This window comes from Triplophysa dalaica, chromosome 9 (assembly GCF_015846415.1).
Source record: "Triplophysa dalaica isolate WHDGS20190420 chromosome 9, ASM1584641v1, whole genome shotgun sequence".
Classification (NCBI taxonomy): Eukaryota; Metazoa; Chordata; class Actinopteri; order Cypriniformes; family Nemacheilidae; genus Triplophysa; species Triplophysa dalaica.
This window is the reverse complement of record NC_079550.1, coordinates 3129656-3151695: the sequence shown is the minus strand read 5'-3', so window position 1 is coordinate 3151695 and position 22040 is coordinate 3129656. Positions and strand designations below refer to the sequence as shown.

The window sequence follows — 22040 nt, the reverse complement described above, 5'->3', positions numbered from 1 at the left end:
AAATTACTGTCCTGCTGATCTTGAAATTACATTAAAACATCTGGGAGTTTGAATACATTTTTCAGTCTCCAAAGCTTTTTTTAATACATTGATTCTTGATATCTGTGTGATTCTAAAATGTTGTTTGATAAAAATACATCCGTTTTTCACAAATCTTTCTAGATATCCAAAAACAGTAAAATTTCCTGATTTTACAATGTCCTTTCAGGATCTATAGCATAGCACTCAACCTAAATGAGTACTGAATCAAGCTATAACATCACAGAGGTTTCACCACTACCATTTGGTTAGGTTCATATTTGCTCTGCCATGACAAGTGAACTTTATAAGCACCCAGTTTCAGCAGTTCAATCATACCTTTGCTTAGGGGTCAAGAGCCCAACCCAAGGAAACACTGATCACCATGATGGTAACATTCTTAAAATGCTTAAAAATTTTTTTTACGTATTCAAACATGTGAAAAACCTCTAAGGAACGTTCTTATAACAAATTTTTGTTAGCTGGGTTGTATTTCAGGCTGTATTTCAGGTTGTAGTTGTTATGTTTTTGTTGAAATTTTCTGCAGTGAAGCTGTTTGTTAACTTAACAGCAGATGTTCATCACTAATAACTCAATCATCACTATAATAATAATGAAACTCAATACAAATTCTGTCAAACTGGAGCACAGAAAGGTGATGGTTTTGGGATAAATCTGGGCCAGAATCTTTTTTGGTCAGCATTTCCCTGATTGTTTCTGTATGTGAACATTCTCCTCCAGTTTTAGATTTTTGATCGTCATACTGAATGCATGCAGCATGTGCAGTCTTTATGTTTATTAGCATAAACGCACAAAGTGTCATGAACGTACTCGCTCAAAAGTATGCCGCTCGTACACTTATGATAAACGAAAAGGAGGATAAACGCGCCCAATGGAAAAACATCACATAATGAAAGTCTAAGCATTATTCGCAATAAAGTTAAAAACAGGAAACGTTAGTCAGATGACATTCTACTACACATGTCTTTCTGTTCATTGGAGGGTCTGGCCCTTGTAGAAAAGGCTGGGCTGATTTTAATATTATAGAATACGCCGTTTTTTACGGCGTCTTTGTTGCACGGAAGCGCCGTAATTTACGGCGTACTATCGAAGTTCAAATGGCGAATTAACGGCGTTTCGCATTGCATTTAAAACGCCGTTATTAACGCCGTTCCTATGGCGAAAGCGCTGTAATTTACGGTGTCTGTATGTCTTAAACGCCGTAAAAGCAGGCGTCTTCTGAACACCAGGCGTCTGGTTGATGGCGAAATATGACCCAAACGGCTTTCCATATGTGTGAGCAAAGAAATCCGCTTGCTTGCGGAGTGGTTTGTGCTCACACATCAATATTGACTTACTTTAACACTTAAATAACGTGCTTTTGACATTTGAAAGTAAAAGCACACCATAAAAGACTGACATGAAGTTCACATGTGTACATGAGACACATTGAATACAAGAAAAACAACTAAAGGCATATACCTGTAAAAACAAGGAAAGTTAAAGCGTGATTCTATAATTTAGGGTAGGCCTACATTACATGTCTACTGATGTTAATTATACTTATACAATCAACTTTTTTAAAACAAATTGCATTTTATGTGTAAACTTACTTCCTGAAATAACATCACACAGACAATATGAGCAATAATTCTTCATTTTGATAAAAGGGTGTCATTATGACCCTAAATGTACCGTTTTGTCCATGTCCGATTTCAATGTGAGAAAGTTGAGGGCCCAAAAACATCAATTAAAATCATTAAAATAAATTAATTATTTTTGCAATATTTTACAAAAGTCTTAATATTAAAGGAAAATAATATTTTCAAATATAAGTTATTTATTTAAATCCTTAAAATATAGTAATTTATTCGTGTCCACAAAATGTTGGTCAACTATGATACAAACAAAATCTCCCCCAGCAACTCAAAAATTGTTTGTCCCAAGACCCTGTGACCCGCACCATGTGATGTCATTTTCCTCTGTGGCGGTAATTTCAAACACACCATGGTGAGTCTCCTCTCAGTTTTTTCAATATTTGATGTAGAATAGCATATTGTCCACAGCCGTATTATTAACCATCAACTATGTTATTTTCATTGTCATGGCTAAAAAGTTGTATTTACTATAATGCAATTTTGTGTTGAATTCTTACATTAACCTGCTCAAAAAAATGACATGTGGTAAGCTAGGCTAGGACCACCATTTCTGTTATGGGGAAGAAATATGGAAATTGTCAACTAAGTTATGGTCAACTAAGTTACAGTCAACTAAGTTACACCAGTGCTCAATGATCTTTCAACTAAGTTACATCAGTGCTCTATGGTATATCATGATCATTAATTGTTACTATTCTATTTATATCCTGAACATGTGTATATATTTATACATTTTATATATATATATATAATTTTACTTTTAAAAATGATAAATTTAAATAGGTCTCCGCAGCTGAGAGACAGCAGAGATACAGGGCTCGTCGTGATGCAGATCTTGAAAGAAGGGCAGCATATTTGGAGAAGCAGAGAGAGGCATGGCACAGGCTCGGGTCACAAGGAAATGTGAAGACCGTGGCAGATATGAGTGCGAGAGAGAAAAGAAGAAAGAGGGCCTACTGGAAGAAAGCAAAACAGAATAACAGAGAGAGAAAGAGCAGGCTTGAGAAAGTAGTAACACCACCGGACAGTGCAGACAACCATCCACCTCAGAGCAGCAGGTAGAGTTCATGAGGCAAGACAGAAACATTTAGAGGCATTCTCTCTGAAATTATATGTTATGTGTGCAGTATTTCACCGTTTTCCCCATACAAAAAATAAGTTTGAAAAGCATAGTTTTCAAAGGCTCTGTTGCATCAGCATACTGTTCTGTTGAAGAGCTTTTAAAGTTTTTTTGAAATTGTTAAATTACTCGAATTGAGCTGAGAAATGAATTTCTAAGAGTATGTTGCATTTTATCAGTGCATTCTGAATGCATAAAAACACTTCAAAAGGATTTGTTTGGGATTATACAATTACTGTTACTATGAGCAATCCCTAATCTGTCAAATATTGACTGGTTAGTGTTGACTTGGAGGTTCTCCATGAAATTATATGTAGATGTTTGTATTTTTGTCATTGCATTCTGAATGCATAATTGAGAAGTTCAGTTCTCTAAGTTCATTAAGAATTAGCTTGTTTTATTGATTGATTGAATATTGATTGTAGGCTTTGTGGGGACATTTTAAAGTTATCTCCTGTTCAGTCTGTATTCAATTTCCCATGAATTTATGTGTGTAGTGTTTGATCATTTCAGATTTTTTAATGCATAAAGGATGATTTTACATCACTGTCTTTGTGAATTGAAAGTTTTGTTAGTGTGCATTTCAATGTATTCTCTGTGGAATTATATGCATTTCTGTACTGTTAAATAATTCTACATTTAAAATAAGAGGTTTTCACCGAAAGCAACTTTGCTAATTAAATTCTGTCTCATGAATAAAATATTGTCCATGGTTAACAATATGTCCAGTCAACTAGGTTACTAGTGTCAACCGTGTGATTTTCATCGTCAACTAGGTTACACTTAGATTTTTTAAATTAAAATAGCCAATATTGATGTTGCTGACATTTTTAAGCATTCTACTTATTTGCATGGGTTGGAGTTTACTTTAACATCTTTTTTAATGATCAAAAATAACTTTAATGGAGATTTATGATGAAAAACATCCTTGTCCATAAGGACAGTTATAAATGCATTGTATGTTCATCTTTAAAAAAAGGTTGATTATGAAAATAATTTTAAATAACAATTGTATGTGTGGCAGAAATAGACTCAATAGGCTTCTAAATTGCATTTAATTTCAAGTGCAAGACTGAATTGAATGGTTTTTATAACACCCTGTTTGTCCGTAACATAGTTGACAATCTCTGAAGTGAAAACATGATTTTAATTTAAAAAAATTAAAATCAATTCATGTTTAAGCTCTGCAGATAACAGATATGTTACACTGAATTAATAGACTATATTGAGACACTTAATGTTCCACTGAGAAAGGACAGTGCTCTTGTGCTTTTTTGCTGACATGAAATGTACCCTAAATTAGAGAATGACACTGAAAACAACAAAAGACAGACATACAAATACTCCACACACACAATATGCATACATACTTACTTGTGCTTGCACAACAAAGCTAAATAAAAAATAAATAAACTTACTAATAAGGTAAATTATAGATTTAAGATTATCATTGACAATCTTATAGCATTTGAAGTGTTGTAGAAAAATCGTGTCAAGTTGCCTTTATCCAGCTCTATCATCTCAGCTCTTGTCAGGTCATCGCTTCCCATTCTCAGCATATATTCTTAAAATGGAAAAATTCAATTTTCCAGGTGTTGGCGACATGGCTCTCAAATTACAGATTACTATCGAATACAACGCCAACTTTCTTAGCTGACAACAAGGATTTTATGGAGCATCCGTCAATAGTTAAGCAGTATTCTTGGTTGTGACGCAAGGCGGTTTTTGGTCCAGTAAGTAACACTTCTGTTTTGTCCGAGTTCAGTAGTAAAAAATTGTTACTCATCCAGTTTTTTAAATCAACTATGCATTCCTTTATTCGATGGAACTGCTGGGTTTCATGAGGCTTCGAGGAAATATAAAGTTGAGTATCATCAGCATAACATTGAAAGCTAATTCCGTGTCGCTTTAGATAAAATTAGATTCCACTTTATTGTCATTACACATGTACAAGTACAGTCTAACCAAATGTAGTTTAGGTCTAACCAGAAGTGCAGTTAGCAAGTGCAGGATATACAGTGTGAATAAATACAGAATACAACATTAGGAAAAATACTATACAATAGGCATGTACTATGAGTTAATGCAGTTATGAAAGTAGTCCATTAGTGTAAATGAGCATTCAGTATAATATTCCTGGTGTGCAAGTGAGCAGTATAGAGTACAAATGATGCTATGTGTGTGTAAACAGTCCGTTGGAGCAGATAACATGCAGTACTGGTGTGTACAGTTCAGTCGTGGATGGCAGCCGTGTAGTGCAATGTAAACAATGTAATAGAAGCATTGAAGTTAAAGTTATGAGGGGTAGTGGAATCAGCGGGGGGAAGAGTTCAATAATGAAAAAGCTCTGGGGAAAAAAGCTGTTTCCTAGTCTGCTGGTTCTTGTCCAGAGGCACCTGAAGCGCCTACCGGAAGGCAGGAGAGTAAACAGTCTATGAGCGGGGTGAGAGGAGTCCTTGAGAATGCTGCGAGCTCGACGCAGACAGCGTTTCTTCTGGATGTCCTCAATGGAAGAGCGTGTAGACTCTGTGATGCGCTGGGCTGTTTTCACCACCCGCTGCAGTGCCTTGCGCTCAACAACAGAACAGTTCCCGTACCAGACTGTGACACAGTTGGTCAGGATGCTCTCTATCGTGCAGCGATAGAAGTTCACCAGGATGGTTGAAGACAGTTGGTTCTTCTTCAGTGTCCTCAGAAAGAAGAGACGCTGGTGAGCCTTCTTGACCAGGCATGTGGTGTTGGTGGTCCAGGACAGGTCCTCCGAAATATGGGTCGCCAGGAGCTTAAAACTGGAAACACGTTCGACAGCCATCCCATTAATGTGAATTAATTAATGACAAAATCAAAATTTTGTCTTGGAGGTGTTAAGGAGCAGGTTGTTGTTTGAGCATCATGTGGCCAGGTGCCGGACCTCCTCCCTGTAAGCAGTCTCATCGTTGTTGCTGATGAGACCAATCACTGTTGTATCGTCTGCAAACTTGATGGAGTTAGGTCCGTTCGCAGGCATGCAGTTGAGTGTGAAAAGGGAGTAGAGAAAGGGGCTCAGTACGCATCCCTGTGGTACACCAGTGTTGAAGTTGATAGTGGTTGAGCAGATGTGGCCTACACTGTAAAAAATATCTGTAAAAATACGGCCAATTTTTACGGCATAATACTGTTATTTTAAAAAAACGGGTTAATAGTGTACATTTACAGCCATTGATCTGTAAATTAATTACTCGGTATAAAATTAGAGCATTCAACCGCAAATCGGTTTACGGCATTTAACCGTAAACAGCTGTATAGCAAACAAAGGCATTCACAGTTCATTTTAATCTTTATTTAATTTCAGAGTTATTCAAAATATTACCGTGATAATTAACACAATCCTAAACTATAAAGTAAACGAATTTTGCACAGTAAGACATTTACAATTTATGCAATTTAACTTTGCCCTCAGTCAAAACTATTTACCAAGCCACAAATAATTTATTATATATCGTACATGAACAATGTTATCGTTAGGTACACCCAAAATGAATTAATATCCCCTATTTAAAGGGATTTTTCAAGGGTGAAACAAAATAACCCCATGTTTTACTCACCCCTAAAGCATTCTATGTGTATTTTCAGACGAATACAGTCTGTTTATTAGAATTAAGTTTGAGAAAAAAAGGCTAAATGGTATTATAACTCAGAATGTATTTGTAATAAGTTTCATTAAAAGGAAGGAAGGAGGCGGGAACCGGCAAACATTTAAACATTTAATAAAGTAATATAACAGCCGGTGGCCCCTCACGGACGACCGCCGGCGAACAAAACATAAATACAAACTTAACATAAGTTTGGGCCCGGGGCCCGTTTCAGAAAGCAGGGTAAGTGCAAACTCAGAGTAAGTCAACCCCAGAAAACGGAATACTCAGGGTTTTTGGTTTCAGAACGCGAGGTATGTCAAACCCGCGACCACGGAGTAAGTCAAGCCCATTTCAGAAATCGAGGTATTTTATACTCCGAGTGAGTAACCAGAGTAACCTACTCCGTGAACCTAACCTGGTCGGGAGCAGGTTTTATTCCGCAAACCTAGGGTTTGTTACAATCTCCTCCCCCTTTTCGAAGTGAAAGCGAGCGGTGTTGAAATTACATACGTCATTTGTTTATTGATTCGTGTTCCTAATCGCGCTCAATTTAGTCACACAGAACTTAAAATGGCATGTCCGTTTATTTAGGAACCCATAGAAGAGGAAGCTGCATTAATTCGCAGAGAATTATATTTATGTCGGGAGAGAATTGTGAGGCCCCGTTTGGACGTTTTATCTTAACTTTTAAGGCCAGTTTAAGAAGTATATTTAACATTTCCCAATCAGGCATCTTACTAGCAAGACCATTTTATTTCTTTAAAGTTTCCTGAATAAATGATGTTATTGTATTTCTACGACGGCGTTTTAGTGGCACGTTAAAAATAAAATAAATTCAAGATTACGAGATTAAAGTCGAAATGTTACGAGATTAAAGTCGAATGTTACGAGAATAAACTCGTCGTAATACGTATTTTATTTTCGTGAAGGTTGTAGTTTAAGAGTTTAAGTTTTGTTTAAGCACGTCATCTGAATCAGTGAGTTAATTCGTAGTTCATGTCAGATTTTTTCTTCTGAATAAATTCAGTTTCCTACATAACGGCTGCAGTGTCCTTTTACTAATTATAACTCCGTGATGATGCGCCAAAATACAAAGAATTTCCTTATTGCTAAATCATAATCTAAAGTAGGATTTAACCAAATCCTCCACATCCATTGTTTCTAGAAATTCTGTTATTTTTCTCAAAATATTACGACTTTATTCTCGTAACATTTCGACTTTATTCTCGTAACATTTCGACTTTATTCTCGAAATGTTTTTTTTTTTTACGACGCCGTCGTATATTTCATATTCAGCTGCTGCCAAGATCTTTTTATTGCAAAAGGATAGCACCTACATGAGAGCGAGAGAGTTAAATATAATTCGCATTTTCACAGTTTCAACAAAATAAATATAAAAGTGATTGACATAAACTGGCGCATTAACAAGTGAAGCACTTTTCTCCCATACCAACTCTCTTTCTTTTGCTGCTGCGGCTGTGTTGCTCTTTTTTTCTTAATATTCACCTTACGCTTGTAACAGTACCTTCAATTCGATTGGCGAGAAATGAGCAGAGCGCTTTTTGTCACGTGCCGTTGCCATGGTGAATCGTGCTATCTTCACTCAATTGATAATGGCTTTTCATCGCCATGCTGAACGCGCGTAACCTAGAGTGAACTTACTCAGGGTTGATTGAACTAACTCAAATCAGCTGTTCTGAAACTGAAAACTCAGAGTAGCGATTCTCTGAGTAAATCAACTCAGAGTTCAGATTTTAACTCGGTGTTGGTTGAACTTCCTTATTGAAACGGGCCCCCGGTCCTCTCTCTTCGACGGTCCGGTCGCTCATTCCTTTTATACGCTCCCTATTTCCTACGAGATTCGAGCCCGGTGTGCGCACAGCTGGCGCTAATTCACAATTACTCACCGGACTCGAACCACGGTCTCGCCCCGCCTACTCTACTACATACCCCCATCACCCCTCACAGGCCGGGGAGTACCCCCGCGACTGTGCAAGCTCCCTCCCCCTCCCTCGGGCGTATGCAGCGACGAGACGAGACAACGGAGACGGGAGCCCTCGGAGCGACCAGAAAGAGAGAGGGGAGAGAGGAAAAATTAAAATGATGGTCCGGTTCCCTGACATGCTGCCACTCGTTCCTCAACCAGCCGGAGTACTCTTTCGCGGTGCCTTGCGGTGGCCCTGGGACTTCGGTGGACGGCTCGACCGTCCGCTCCCTGGTGGCCGGCGGTGGCTCCTCCTTTATCTGGGAGTCGGGGCGGGCTCCCGCTCGGGCAAAACATAATTTTGGCTTGCCTCTGAAATATCCCTTCAACAATTTTTTTAATAGATGCTATCTTTATTAAACGACCGCAGATTTGAACTTTATACGCATACATTCTCGCCTAAAGAACTCTTAAATTACATCGTGTGACACAATAACAGTCATATTTTGAAGCTCTTGGCTCGATGACAACAGTAACGTTACTTGCGCAACTAACGTTAGCTAATTTACGTATGACGTTTCACAAGTCAACGAGAGCACGATAACAGGAAACGGCCATATCTTCCAAGACACTGTTGAAGTTAAGTGTATTTATTTGTTATTATTGTATTATGTTGCGCTTCGAAAAAGGTATTTTGACTGAGCTGCATGGCGGGAATTACCTGTTTCAGACTGTAAGACAACCAGAGAGTACTCAACTTTGCCACAACTGACGAGCATCAGTATGAGTAGATGCGTTGCGGAAGGGAAAACTGTTAGATAATTTGCAGACAGCGACAAACCTCGACTGGAAGTTGTTGCAGCAACGTTACAGATTTAATCTCAAATTGAAACTATTAACAGGTAGGAGATCGTGGGTAACTAAACAGTCTAGTTGCTTAATTGTTTTATTTTATTTGTTAAAATTGACCTGTGCACAATAACAACATGTGAGAGTGATTATTTTATTGGATTGAATCCTTTATTCTTTCATAATATCAAGGAAAGTCTGAAATGTGTTTTGTTCGCTAATTATTTTATAGTATCTGTTTATAATTTGCGTCTTTTGTCCACGTTTGCTAACCCCCCCCCACCGCTTGTGTTATCACTCACTCTAGAGCACACGCGGTGGGGAGGGGATGACCTGCTAAATTAATTCTAGTCAGAGTGATACACCTCACGGTATTGAATAAAATGGAATTCGTTGCTGCAAACATGTAATTTCAAGTCTCGTCTGAAGAAACTTCTGGGATTCATGATAGGCCTTCGTTCGTTTGATTATTGAGTTTTGCGTCTCCACACACACGTTTTTGTTGCAAATACAGTCAGACTGGCAGTTTGCTTCGTTAAATTGGCGCCAACCGCTTGCAATATTACGTCGATATAACATCAATCAAAGTTAAAAATACAGTTTTGTGTGTGTGAGCGGAATATATTACATGTGTGGTACTTGCATTACAACACGGGTATTGCAATACTTGGTACATTGGCGTAAAGTGACTATTAACGTTACCTGAGGTAACGTCAAATCCCTTCAGATATAATTGAATCCCACCCAGCAAAAAGTCGTCGAAAAGACGTCGAAAAGACGTCAGTGCCAGACGTCCAAACAACGTCGAAATGTGGTTGAAAAGTGAAAGGTGAAACGACGTCTTTTTCGCGTCGTGATAAGACGTCTTTTTCGGGTTGTTGAAAGACGTCTATACATTTTTTTGTCTTTTTCCAGACTTGAATTTAACTTAATTTTAAGCATAAAATAATTTATATGTATTCAATATTATATATCTCAAAATAAGACAACTGACTAAAAGTACTACGAAACATTTATTGTCAGTTACATAACATACAAATGATCGAAACATTTGAATAACAAAATGTAATAAGAACACTTTAGTTTGCACGGTGCCCGGTATCGCCAGATCGCCCAGGAGCCTTACCGTCTCCCATGGCTTTGACTATGATGTGATCGGTGGCCTTGCTGTGTCACATTTTGACTGCATCTGCAATGACAAAGAAAAACACATTTGTTCTCAGTTTGTTACTCAAAAGGAATAATTAATTTGTTGTAAAGATGGTTCAGTTCGCATATAGCCTAAATGAAATGCCTCGATTCACAGTTTAGGAATATAGATTTACGGCGCCTTCCATACAATAACATTGGACCCGGAAAAGGTATTTTACATAATAAGACAGCGGCCTTTAACATTATACGGTTCCGATGTTAACAGCACATAAAAGACAGGAAACCATGTGTGAGCAGTTAATGCAGTAGCCTACATTCAACGGAAAAGACGGTCCGTCAACTGTTGTGTGAAAGCGTGAAAGAAACTCCCCTCACTGTCTGTGTCCTTATTCGATGATTATTACTATGATTATTATTACATTCTTCATAATATGTAATTTTCTATTGTTGTAAGCTTATGCGTTAGGTTGAGTTTAAATAAAACGGCCAAGTGTGACCGTATGACTGAAGATCATTAACTTACACTGGTAAAACCCGTACTCAGACCCCAATTTCTGAGCCTCCCCAATTACAGGCTTTCAACCAAATGAAAAGGACGAGCAGAGACAAGACCACTGACCAAAAATGTATTTATTTAAGTTATTAAAAAAACACCTGGAGCTCAACATCAGTGATAAAATTTAATAAATATGAAGGAATCATCCCACTGGGCTTTGTTTAGACAGTTCCCCTGGGCCGGCCACCCATACACTGGCCACACGCACACAAAAAGAAAAGGAAAAAAAATATACTTAAAGAAACAATTCAAAACAAATTAAAGTTGGTTCCCTTCGTTCACGTTATGTCTTGGCTTAAACACTTCACCACTCCATTCAGAAAACAAAATAAATGCAAATCAAAACACTTCAAACCAACCAAAACCAAAAAAGATATAATTAATTTAAACCCACTCAACGCCAATCAGATAAACCAAGGCCAAAAGAACAACAGAACAAATAAACCACAATTATTAAATTCCGAAATAGAGCGGGATAAATGTAAAGCGAGACAACGAAAGAAAACAACCAACCCAAATAAAGAAAGAAACAAACTAAATAAATTGGTAAATAAACAATACCTAATAATAATAATAATAATAATAATAATAATAATACAATAAAGCAGCGTAACAAAACGAAATTTCAATTTCACTCTGTTACACACACATTTAAACCAAATACACAAACAATGAATGGACTCAAATCAAATGAAAATACGCCAGCGACATGAGCGAGCCCCGATGGCACCAGAGTCAACGGCCACGGGTTTAGAGCGTATCCAACGTGAGCGTTGTATAGGCGTCGTATCCAACGTGTGCGTTGTACAACGTTCAAGGCAATCGCGAGCAGTCCATGCAATCACGAGCGTTCAATGCAACAAGAGAATCCCGCGTCCCAAACAGGAAACGATATTTTAACCACAGCAAAACAGCAGCTAGCAACTTCTGAAAAACAAATAACATTTTCGTTTGCTCCCTCCCCACTCCTCTCAGAATTAGTCACACAAACCGGGTAAGGGAAACATAATATTACCTTTCACGTGCAAGACACTCACTCACACATGCTCACTAGCAATGTCTGGACGCACCCGACTAATCTAAAATTACAACAAGCAAGCATATTAAGTAAACTTGTGAATTAAGTTAAATTCCTACGAACACCCATATTCTAGATTTATATTTCCCTCCCGTCTATGATCCACCAGTTTAACAGAGCCTACCTTTCTCGAGGTGTGAAGGAGATTCAAGAGCAACACAAACAGGTCACATCGATGCAATGTCATGACGCACTTAACTCACCTGCATCTATATAGGTACGTAATTACCTGACGTACCCACCCACTTAATGTCCCGCTATTTTTAAAGGGGCCACGCAGACTACTCTTAAGAAAAAGGCCATCCCACTACACAAGTAAAAAGCTTTTACCTCAGATAAACGGCTGTAGTCTGATGATATTCAGACTTGTGCTCCTTCGTGGTGTTAAAGCCAGGGAATGTTTTCTTGCAAGCTTTGTGGACACATATGTGGTACTATACCTGCATTTGTGAGACAATTGCGTATTCACATGCATGTTTCCCATGTCAGGTTTAATTGTGCTTTGCTGCTTGGAATAAGAGTTTACAAAAGTTTTCAGCTTTTAAAACTCACTGTTATCGCCACAAAGAGGGAAAATCTAAGCTCAGATCTATGCCAGTGACTTTATTTGAAAAAACATGTAATGTTGATTTGTGTCAAGTCAGGTGTGAAACTGAAGGACTTTTATAAGAATCTTAAAACACACATTAGAGAGGGGAGGAATATTTCTTGTCCATTTCAGAAATGTGGCAAATCTTATTGATAAAAGCTTATCAATCTTCTGTTGTCCCATTTTCAGGAACATGAAGATGGACGTGAGTTGCATGCAGAAGTGAGTGTTTCATTTTCTTTCCACTCTGGTAATTTATGCAAATTGATGTATTGAGGTATTTTTTTTCCCATGTATTGTGTTTTCTCTACAGGTTGCTGCATCTTCATCTGATGTTGAGAAGACACTCAATCTACCTGGGAGTCCTCGTCTGATTTTGCTCGGTTAGTGTCTCATTAGGATTTGGCAAAGTAGGGACAACAAATTGTTGAGATGCAAAAACTCTAGAAGCATTTCTTTGGTAACATGGGCCCGGTTTTTCAAAAGAAATCCACTAGGATTTTGGATAACGGATTGGATCAAATCTTGAAAATGTGTTTTTCAAAAAAAAAACGGATTACATAATCGGATTAGATCACGTAATCCAATCTTGGTTTTGATCCGGATCAAACCTTTAGTTTGGGTTTTTCACAACTTTTTTGTAGGATTTGGATCACTTTGATCCAAAAAAATCTGGATTAAAGTGATCCCATCAGAAGGGTGGATTCAGCGTGGATTCAATGCCCAAAATGTAATGAAAACTTTAAAAATGTATCAAATAATACTATATTTAGATCATGCAGTATTTTACAAGATATCCTATTTATTCATAAGGTTTTAATTTTATTTGTTCATCCGTCAGGCTACAGTGATTAGGTAGGCTTTAACGTACCTACAGCAAAGTAGAAAGAGTTTGGCCTCATAAAATAATCGTCCAAACAGCTGTCAAAATTGTCCAAAAAACAATAAATTTTATTCTGTCACTAATTGATATATATATATTCATCACAATCGAAAATATTTTTGTTTTTAGAATATTTATTAGTGATGCATGCAATGATTACAGAATAACCAAAAAGGTCCGTGTACGTTTTATTCATTTGATATCCTATATTAAATAAATTAATGGAAACTGAAAGATGACTCGTTTTTTCATTTTTCGTTTAGTTCAACAAACGAAAAATTAGATTTCGCCCCGATTTTTCATTTTTCGTTTGTCGTTTAAAAAACGGATTTCGGACTCAATATGGGATTCGTACATGTGGGCGGTGCTGTCACGCCCCTTTCACCCGATTGGTCAAATCGCTCACCATTCTGTACGGATTTAATTCTACCCAGCAGATTAAGAGTCTGTACGAGTGCGATACTGACAAGTGTTTGCACTTTAAAATATGTTTACTTGAACCACCAGACAGCCTCGCATATTTTAGACCCGCTAGGTTAAGAGGGACGTGCTCACTGGACTTTCTCTTGTTTTCTGTGCACCTTGTCTCACAGCAGTTTAGGCATTGTTATGTTTTTTGTTATAAATCAGAAATGACAAGGATGCATTTTCCCGCAATAGAAAGTGGGTTGGATTGTTTCCCCGGTGTGGGCGTGGCCTAAATGCGCTCTCTCTTTATGCGCTAGCTCAAGTTCAAAGTCTACTCCTGATGCAAGTTGGGCCAATTTTCACTTATTTTAATGTTTATTGTTATAAAAAAGTGGATGAATAGGCTCTATATCACGAACTTTGATACAGATCATTTAGATCAAACTCCAAAAATTCCATGATGACCATAATTCTTAATGCTGTCCACAAGAGGGGGTTTCAGCCTCTTTCAATCTAATTTATCCACTCTCCATACAGATAAAGTATGAATATGTTGTAGCTGTATTTCTGAGAACAAACATCACACATAAGGAACATCATGAATCTGCACAGTTGGGAGCCTGCATGCAGATGTGTATGTTAGTTTGTAAAACACAAAATTTTATTCTGCAAAAAATTATTTTATTCTCACAACATCACATGTAACCAAACTAAATGTGACCTGAAATGTTTTAGAAATTTAAGTCAATTTATCACAAATAATTTTCTTTCAACAGCGACAATTTTATAGTACAAGTTTATGAACATTGCTGAACTTAAAACAGCATTCTGTAATGATGATTGGGAACATTCATCGATTCATGTTTAAGGAGAAATAGTTCACGCCATGAAAGTGAAAGTGACCGATTCGTCAGGTATGGTGACCCATACCCGAAATGTGACCTCTGCTTTTTACCCATCCAGTGATTAGTGAGCACACACACAGCAAGTGATGAACACACGTACACCCGGAGCAGTGGGCAGATATCACTGCAGCGCCCGGGGAGCATGTAGGGTTAGGTGCCTTGTTCAAGGGCACCGCAATCGTTACCCGCCGGGCCTGAGGATCGAACCGGCAACCTTCTGGTCACAAGTCACAAGGAGATGGTGGTCTAGTGGGTTAAACCACTGAACTGGTAATCAAAAGGTTGCTGGTTCGATCCCAGCAGCCACCAGTGTGTCCTTGAGCAAGACACTTTACTCCATGTTGCTCCAGGGGGACTGTCCCTGTAATAAGTGCACTGTAAGTCGCTTTTGATAAAAGCGTCTGCCAAATGACTAAATGTAAGTCCAACTCTCTAACCATTAGGCCATTATGACTACTACTAACCGTAATTGCCCCATCAGTTATATTCCAAAAATTAAAAATTCAATCAATATTCTTCTCCCCAATAATATTGTGATCCAAGTAAATTATATGTACAGTATGCATGTATGTATGTACAGTGAGGGAAATAATTATTTGATCCCAACACTGATTTTGTAAGTTTGCCTGCTTACAAATAAATGCAGGACCTATAATTTTTAGGTTTATTTTAACTGATAGAACCTGAAAATCAACCAAAAAATCAGTGGAAATAAAGGTTATAAATTGATTTGCATTTCTGTCAGTGAAATAAATATTTGATCCCCTACCAACAAGCAAGAATTCTGGCCCCAAAGATTGGTTATGTGCCTACATGGCCCACAGATTAGTCCTGTCACTTAAAGACAGTACTCCTAAATCATCTTATGTATATAAGAGAGGCCTGCCAACAGAATCTGTATCTCCCATTTCAACCTCTCCACCACTATGGTCAACCAAAGAGTGGCTTAAGGAGACGCACATTAAATGTGACCCTAGTCTAGACCCTAGTCCTATAGAAAATCTGTGAAGGAGGTTAAAACTACAATTTACTGAGCGACAGCCAAGAAACCTTAAAGATATAAATCGTGGCCTAATGGTTAGAGAGTCGGACTCGTTACCAGAAGGTTGCCGGTTCGATCCTCACGGCCGGCGGGTAACGATTGTGGTGCCCTTGAACAAGGCACCTAACCCTACAGGCTCCCTGGGCGCTGCAGTGATAGCTGCCCACTGCTTCGGGTGTACGTGTGTTCACCACTTGCTGTGTGTGTGCTCACTAATCACTGGATGGGTTAAAAGCACAGGTCACATTTCGGGTATGGGTCACCATACCTGACGAATCGGTTGAATCTTATCTTATCTAGATTGACAGAGGAGTGGACTCAAATATATCCTGACACATGTTCAAACCTGGTGACCAACTATCAGAAATGTCTGACCTCTGTGCTGGCCAACAAGGGTTTCTCCACCAAGTACAAAGTTATGTTTTGCTTGGGGATCAAATTCTTATTTCACTGACTGAAATGAAAATCAATTTATAACCTTTATATAACATTTCCCCCTGATTTTTTGTTGTTGATATTCTGTCTCTATCAGTTTAAATAAACCTACCATGAAAATGATGGACCCTTCATTTCTTTGTAAGCAGGCAAACTTAAATCAGCAGGGGATCAAATAATTATTTCCCTCACTGTATGTATGATTAACAATAGTTTTAGCATTTGTCTTTTGTTTTAGTTTTTAGTTTAGGCATTGACTCTTTGTTTCCAGTTTAAAATAACAGCTTTATCTAATTGTGAGAATCTACATATCACTATGTTTTGCAAATGTTTGAGGGAGAAGTGTGTGTGTGTGTGTGTGTGTCTGTGTGTGTGTGTGTGTCTGTGTGTGTGTGTGTGTGTGTGTGTGTGTGTGTGTTTGTGTGTGTGTGTGTGTGTGTTTGGTGGTGGAATGACTATCTGTAGGTGACCAGATTTATAGATATGCTAACCGTGTTGTGCCTAAACTAGGGCTTCTGTTGTCTTACAGTATTGAAGATATGCTGTGAACTTGACATCCATGTGTACTGTAGATATTATCTAAATTATCTTTGGCTTATTTGTATCAGTACCTATTGTGTGATTGCTCCTGTTTGACATGTCGCTTATTGCTCCCTGACCTCTCTGTAATACTCTTTGGATAAAAGCGTCTACTAAATGACTAAATGTTAATGTAAATATATAGTTCTATCATTTTGGTTTTGTAACAATTTCTGAACCAGCTCATGCAGACCGAATGAGAAACCCAATTATAAAGCAGAGTTATATACATTGCCCGTTCAAAAACAGTCAACAACAGCATGAATTCAACTAAGCAAATAGGTAAGAGCCTCCCATTGGATTTGAGGTCTAGGTTCAACAACGTTATGTGCCCAGAGAATGAGGTCAGTTGACTGAATGATCAAGTTATGCCATCAATGGGTTCTTTCCTTCCTGATGGCACGGGCAGATTTCAACATGACAATGGCAGGATTCATCGGGCTCAAATTGTGAAAGAGTGGTTAAGGAAACATATACATCATTTTCACTCATTGGCCACCACAGAGCCCACACCTTGACCCTATTGAGAATCTTTGGGATGTGCTGAAAAAGACTTTGCGTAGCGGGTAGACTCTCCCATCAATACAATATTAGTTTTATCGTTTAGATTTTGTAACAATTTCTGAATAAACTCATGCAGACCGAATGAAAAACCCATTTATAAAGCAGATTAGTTTTTGTTGAGAAAAACCAGCACATCTAAATTTTCAGGTGAAAGTCGAGTCTGTAAAGTACCCTAGGTGTCGACAGAGACACTTACATACAGATGTCACGCTTTGTGAAGCAAACACTCAAGACAAGCAGATACTCCAAACTGGTATAATTTAATCCACAGAGACACAGGAAAAAGCACAACACCATAAACACATTCAACAGCGGACAAATAACAAGACCAAAGGAATAAGACAGTAAACAAGGTGTAGACAAGTGATGGGAATAGTGTCCAGATGATGGGGATCAGAGTTATTCTGCTATTTTTTTTTTATAATTGAGGAACATAAATTGCTGAATTGACGAAATGCATGCAGCAGGCAGTGAGTAGCTGGACTGATGCAACTCTGTCAAACACCCGCAATGCCCCGTGAAAAAGGATCTTTGTTAACGTTTTTACTTATGCTATTACACATGTATGTTTTCTATGTCTGCGTGTCAGCAGAGACCTTCTGTAGTACTTCGAAGAGGTCACATTTCTTATTCTTGACTGTCTGTGTCTTTTAAGTGTTTATTGTAATGGGTGACTTTTGTTGGAAAGATACTATATCATCATAAATCATCATAAATTACTGTATACAGAGGGATCTTCAACCCTGGACCTGGTGAACTACCGTCCTGCAAATTGCAGCTCCAACCCTGCTTCAGCACACCTTTCTGTAATTATCAAGCAACCCAGGTGTGTTTGATTGGGGTTAGAGCTGAAATCTTAAGGAGAGTAGCTCACCAGGAGCAGGGTTGGAGACCCCTGGTATTCAGCATACTGCATCTCTTAAATGTCGTACATTGCAACAGATATGTCTGCTTAAATATCACACACTGTTAACAATAAGCAGTGGTTCGCGCCGACATACTTGCAATAACTTAAAAATGAAGGACTAGAGGTGACTCTTATTCTGCCTGGCAGAATTAAGGCCGTACAGGATGGTGAGCGATTTGACCAATTGGGTGAAAGGGGCGTTACAGCACCGCCCACATGTACGAATCCCATATTGAGTCCGAAATCCGTTTTTTAAACGACAAACGAAAAATGAAAAATCGGGGCGAAATCTAATTTTTCGTTTGTTGAACTAAACGAAAAATGAAAAAACGAGTCATCTTTCAGTTTCCATTAATTTATTTAATATAGGATATCAAATGAATAAAACGTACACGGACCCAAAAAAATGCAAAGAATGGCAATCACTGATTTTTGAAATCCAAAACAAATCCAAATCAGAAATAGTGTCTAACTATTTCATCCCTTGTTGCACGTCCTGTTTGCTCGTTCTGGCAGAATGCAGGAGGTTGGTTAGGGTCTCCAAGGGGCTCAGGTGCATCATTGTCAGCACAGAGAGGGACATTGCGCTTGGTAGCGATGTTGTGCAGGACAATACAGGCAAGGGTTATGTTGCATGCTTTCTGTGGTTCCGCTCTCAGAACTCCATTTAAACGCTCAATTCCTCAATTGTTTGTGTTGTAGGTCTAAGATGAGCGGACTGCTGGAAGAGGATTGGGTGGGGTTTTTCTTGTTTTTAGTTTTTTTTAAATGTGTGTGTTTTCATTTCAAATAAAAATAAACTTATATTGACCCCACACTGTCTATTCTACTTGTTGCTCTTTACATATCTATAGTTCTACATTGTGATTTCCTATCCTGTTTGAGCACTGGTTATCCAGCACTGGTTATCCAGATTTGGTGATACTGAAAAGTTTCTATCCGGATCAGATTGATCCAATCTGATGTTGCCTTAAATAACTGGCTCCAAGAGTAAGCTGGATAACGTGATCACGGATCGCAAAAAAAGGATTACTAAATCCGGATCAATTTTAACCGGATTAAACCTTTTGAAAAACAGGGCCCAGCTGTTAAAATTAAGCAATCTCAAAGGCAGTTCTTTAAAATTATAATTTAAGAAGTAAACATTTTTAATTTTCTTTATTTTCATTTTAGACATTGGAGGCCAGGCAAATGCTGTACGATGGAGGATACGTCTAGAGGGGCGTATTATTTGTGAGTGTTGCAGTTGCAACTACGTTTGCTGTGTACTACATCTTCAATCTGCAGTATCAGGAGGAGGCTTGTTGCACATAAGAATTTCTTCAAAGGTATGACCTTTAAGAGTTTTCCATTCTTTTACTTTTTAGTAAACTTTACTTTTTTATCTAAATTCTTCAATCAACATGATTAACAAATGATTATTGTGTTCTGTGGAAATTTATTGAACATCATTAGACGCTTCATTGGAATTAATCCAGAACGAGGCTCCAAGACCTGCAGGGGAAAGGTTACTCAACTTTATATTTCCTCGATGCCTCATGAAACCCAGCAGTTTCATCGAATAAAGGATTGCATAGTTGACTTAAAAATGTGGATGAGTAACAATTTTTTACTACTAAACTCGGACAAAACAGAATTGTTACTTACTGGACCGAAAACTGCTATGCGTAACAACCAAGAATACTGCTTAACGATTGACGGATGCTCCATAAAATCCTCGTCGTCAGCTAAGAATCTTGGCGTTGTATTTGACAGTACTCTCTCATTTGAAAGCCATGTCGCAAACACCTGTAAAATTGCATTTTTCCATCTTAAGAATATATCTAAATTACGTCATATGCTGTCACTGTCAGATGCAGAGAAATTAATTCATGCATTCATGACATCAAGACTAGATTACTGTAATGCACTTCTAGGTGGTTGCCCTGCGGGCCTATTACAAAAACTGCAACTGGTTCAAAACGCGGCAGCTCGAGTTCTTACACGTACAAAAAAGTATGAGCATATAACCCCGGTTCTGTCAACCTTGCACTGGTTACCTATAAAGCATCGCATTAACTTTAAGATCTTGCTTATTACCTATAAAGCCCTACATGGTCTAGCGCCGCAGTATTTGAATGAACTTCTATTGTATTACAGACCACCACGTACATTACGCTCTAAGGGGTCCTGTCAGTTGGTAATACCTAGAATTTCAAAATCAAGTGCAGGTGGTAGATCCTTTTCTTATCTAGCGCCTAAACTTTGGAATATTCTTCCCTGCACGGTCCGGGAGGCAGACACACTCTGTCAGTTTAAATCTAGACTAAAGACTCATCTTTTTAATCTTGCATACACTACACCTCCATAATATTAATCCTCAGAGGATTTAGGCTGCATTATTTAGATCAACCGGAACCAGGAACACATCCAACAACAAATGATGTACTTGTTGCATCAAAGAGTGCAGAACAGTACTCTACTCTCAGCCAGTCTTGTCTCTTTGTTCCAAGGTTACCGCAGGATGCAGTTCATGCCCAGACCTGATGGCTGAGCTGAGAATGGGAAGCGGTGACCTGACAAGTGCTAAGAGGATAGAGCTGGATAAAGGACGCGACAACTTTGTTTTTTCTACAACATTTCAAATGCTATTAGATTGTTAATGATAATCTTTAATTTTTATATTTTTATTAAGCCTTGTTGTGCAAGCACTGATGAGCTTGTGCAGAGGCAGCAGCTTTTGCCAGAGGGGAACTGGAATCCCCTGGTTGGGCCTGGGTTCCCCTGAGGTTTTTTTTCTCGATGGGAGTTTTGGGTTCCTCACCACCGTTTGCATATTGTTTTGCACTATCTGCCTGGCCGGGGGGGCTGCTTTAGAATTCATACTTGTATTAAATGTGTCTCATGTACAGCTGCTTTGTAACAATGAAAATTGTAAAAAGCGCTATATAAATAAAGTTGAGTTGAGTTGAGTTGAGTAGTCTCCAAGAAGACCGGCAAGGTGGTGAATAAAAAATATTCAACAGTTAATCCAAAGGTTGCCTCTCTATTGAAGAATCTCATGGATTTCGAGTGGGATTTTATTAAGGTAAGTAAACTTGCGCACATGCATGCACACACACACACGCACATGCACATTTAATTTTTCAACTGAAGACTATACCTGTCTTCAGTTGAAAAATTATTCAGTCCCTGCAGGAGTTAAACGCAAAATCAAACCCCAAAATGGCTGTTGCATAGGGCTGCTGCTGGGAGCTGGAGTTGCAATGGAATAGGGATTCAACTATTATAGATTTTGTTGGTACAATTATAGTCTGAGGATTAATCACGGTTGTACGATTATGACGATGATTATGGATTCATTCATTTCAAAATTTTTGCTGGCCCTGACAAATTTTTTACTTGCCCGCCACTAAAAGTATTAAATAAATACTAATGGAGAATGTTTTTTTTTACCAATGCAATCTTAATAAATAAGCAGAATAAATGAATAAATAAGCACTGGTGCCACCAAGTTGTGGGATGAGGCAAGGAAAAATAAACACAAAAACTACATCCAAACATGTTTAAAAATTTGATATAAAAAAAAATATATTATTGTTTATTATACATAAACCCCCTTTTAAAACTTTAAATTTAAATTACACCATAAACACTATGCCTTTAGTATCAGTGAGTGTTTTCGGACAAGACATTAGCTTTCCATGAGCAGGGTTGGAGATCCCTGGTTTAGACACTCTACTTAGGTTTTTTTCTATGTTTGTCTTTCAGACAACCAGA

At 38.1% G+C, this 22040-nt stretch overlaps 1 protein-coding gene across 5 annotated transcripts in view; it reads left to right on the top strand.

Moving 5' to 3' along the window:
* Nucleotides 1-21238, top strand: part of lrfn1 (leucine rich repeat and fibronectin type III domain containing 1) — a 235905-nt gene extending 214667 nt beyond the window's left edge. For 4 of the 5 annotated variants that reach the window (XR_008907555.1, XR_008907554.1, XR_008907556.1 and 1 more), the window contains 3 exons: nt 12748-12780; nt 12872-12941; nt 19455-21238. The gene's annotated coding sequence lies outside the window, so the exon portion shown is untranslated. Of the gene's footprint in view, nt 1-1965; nt 2032-12747; nt 12781-12871; nt 12942-19454 lie in introns of those variants that run through there. The other variant, XR_008907558.1, reaches the window with a different exon arrangement.
* The last annotated feature ends 802 nt before the right edge of the window (nt 21239-22040 follow it).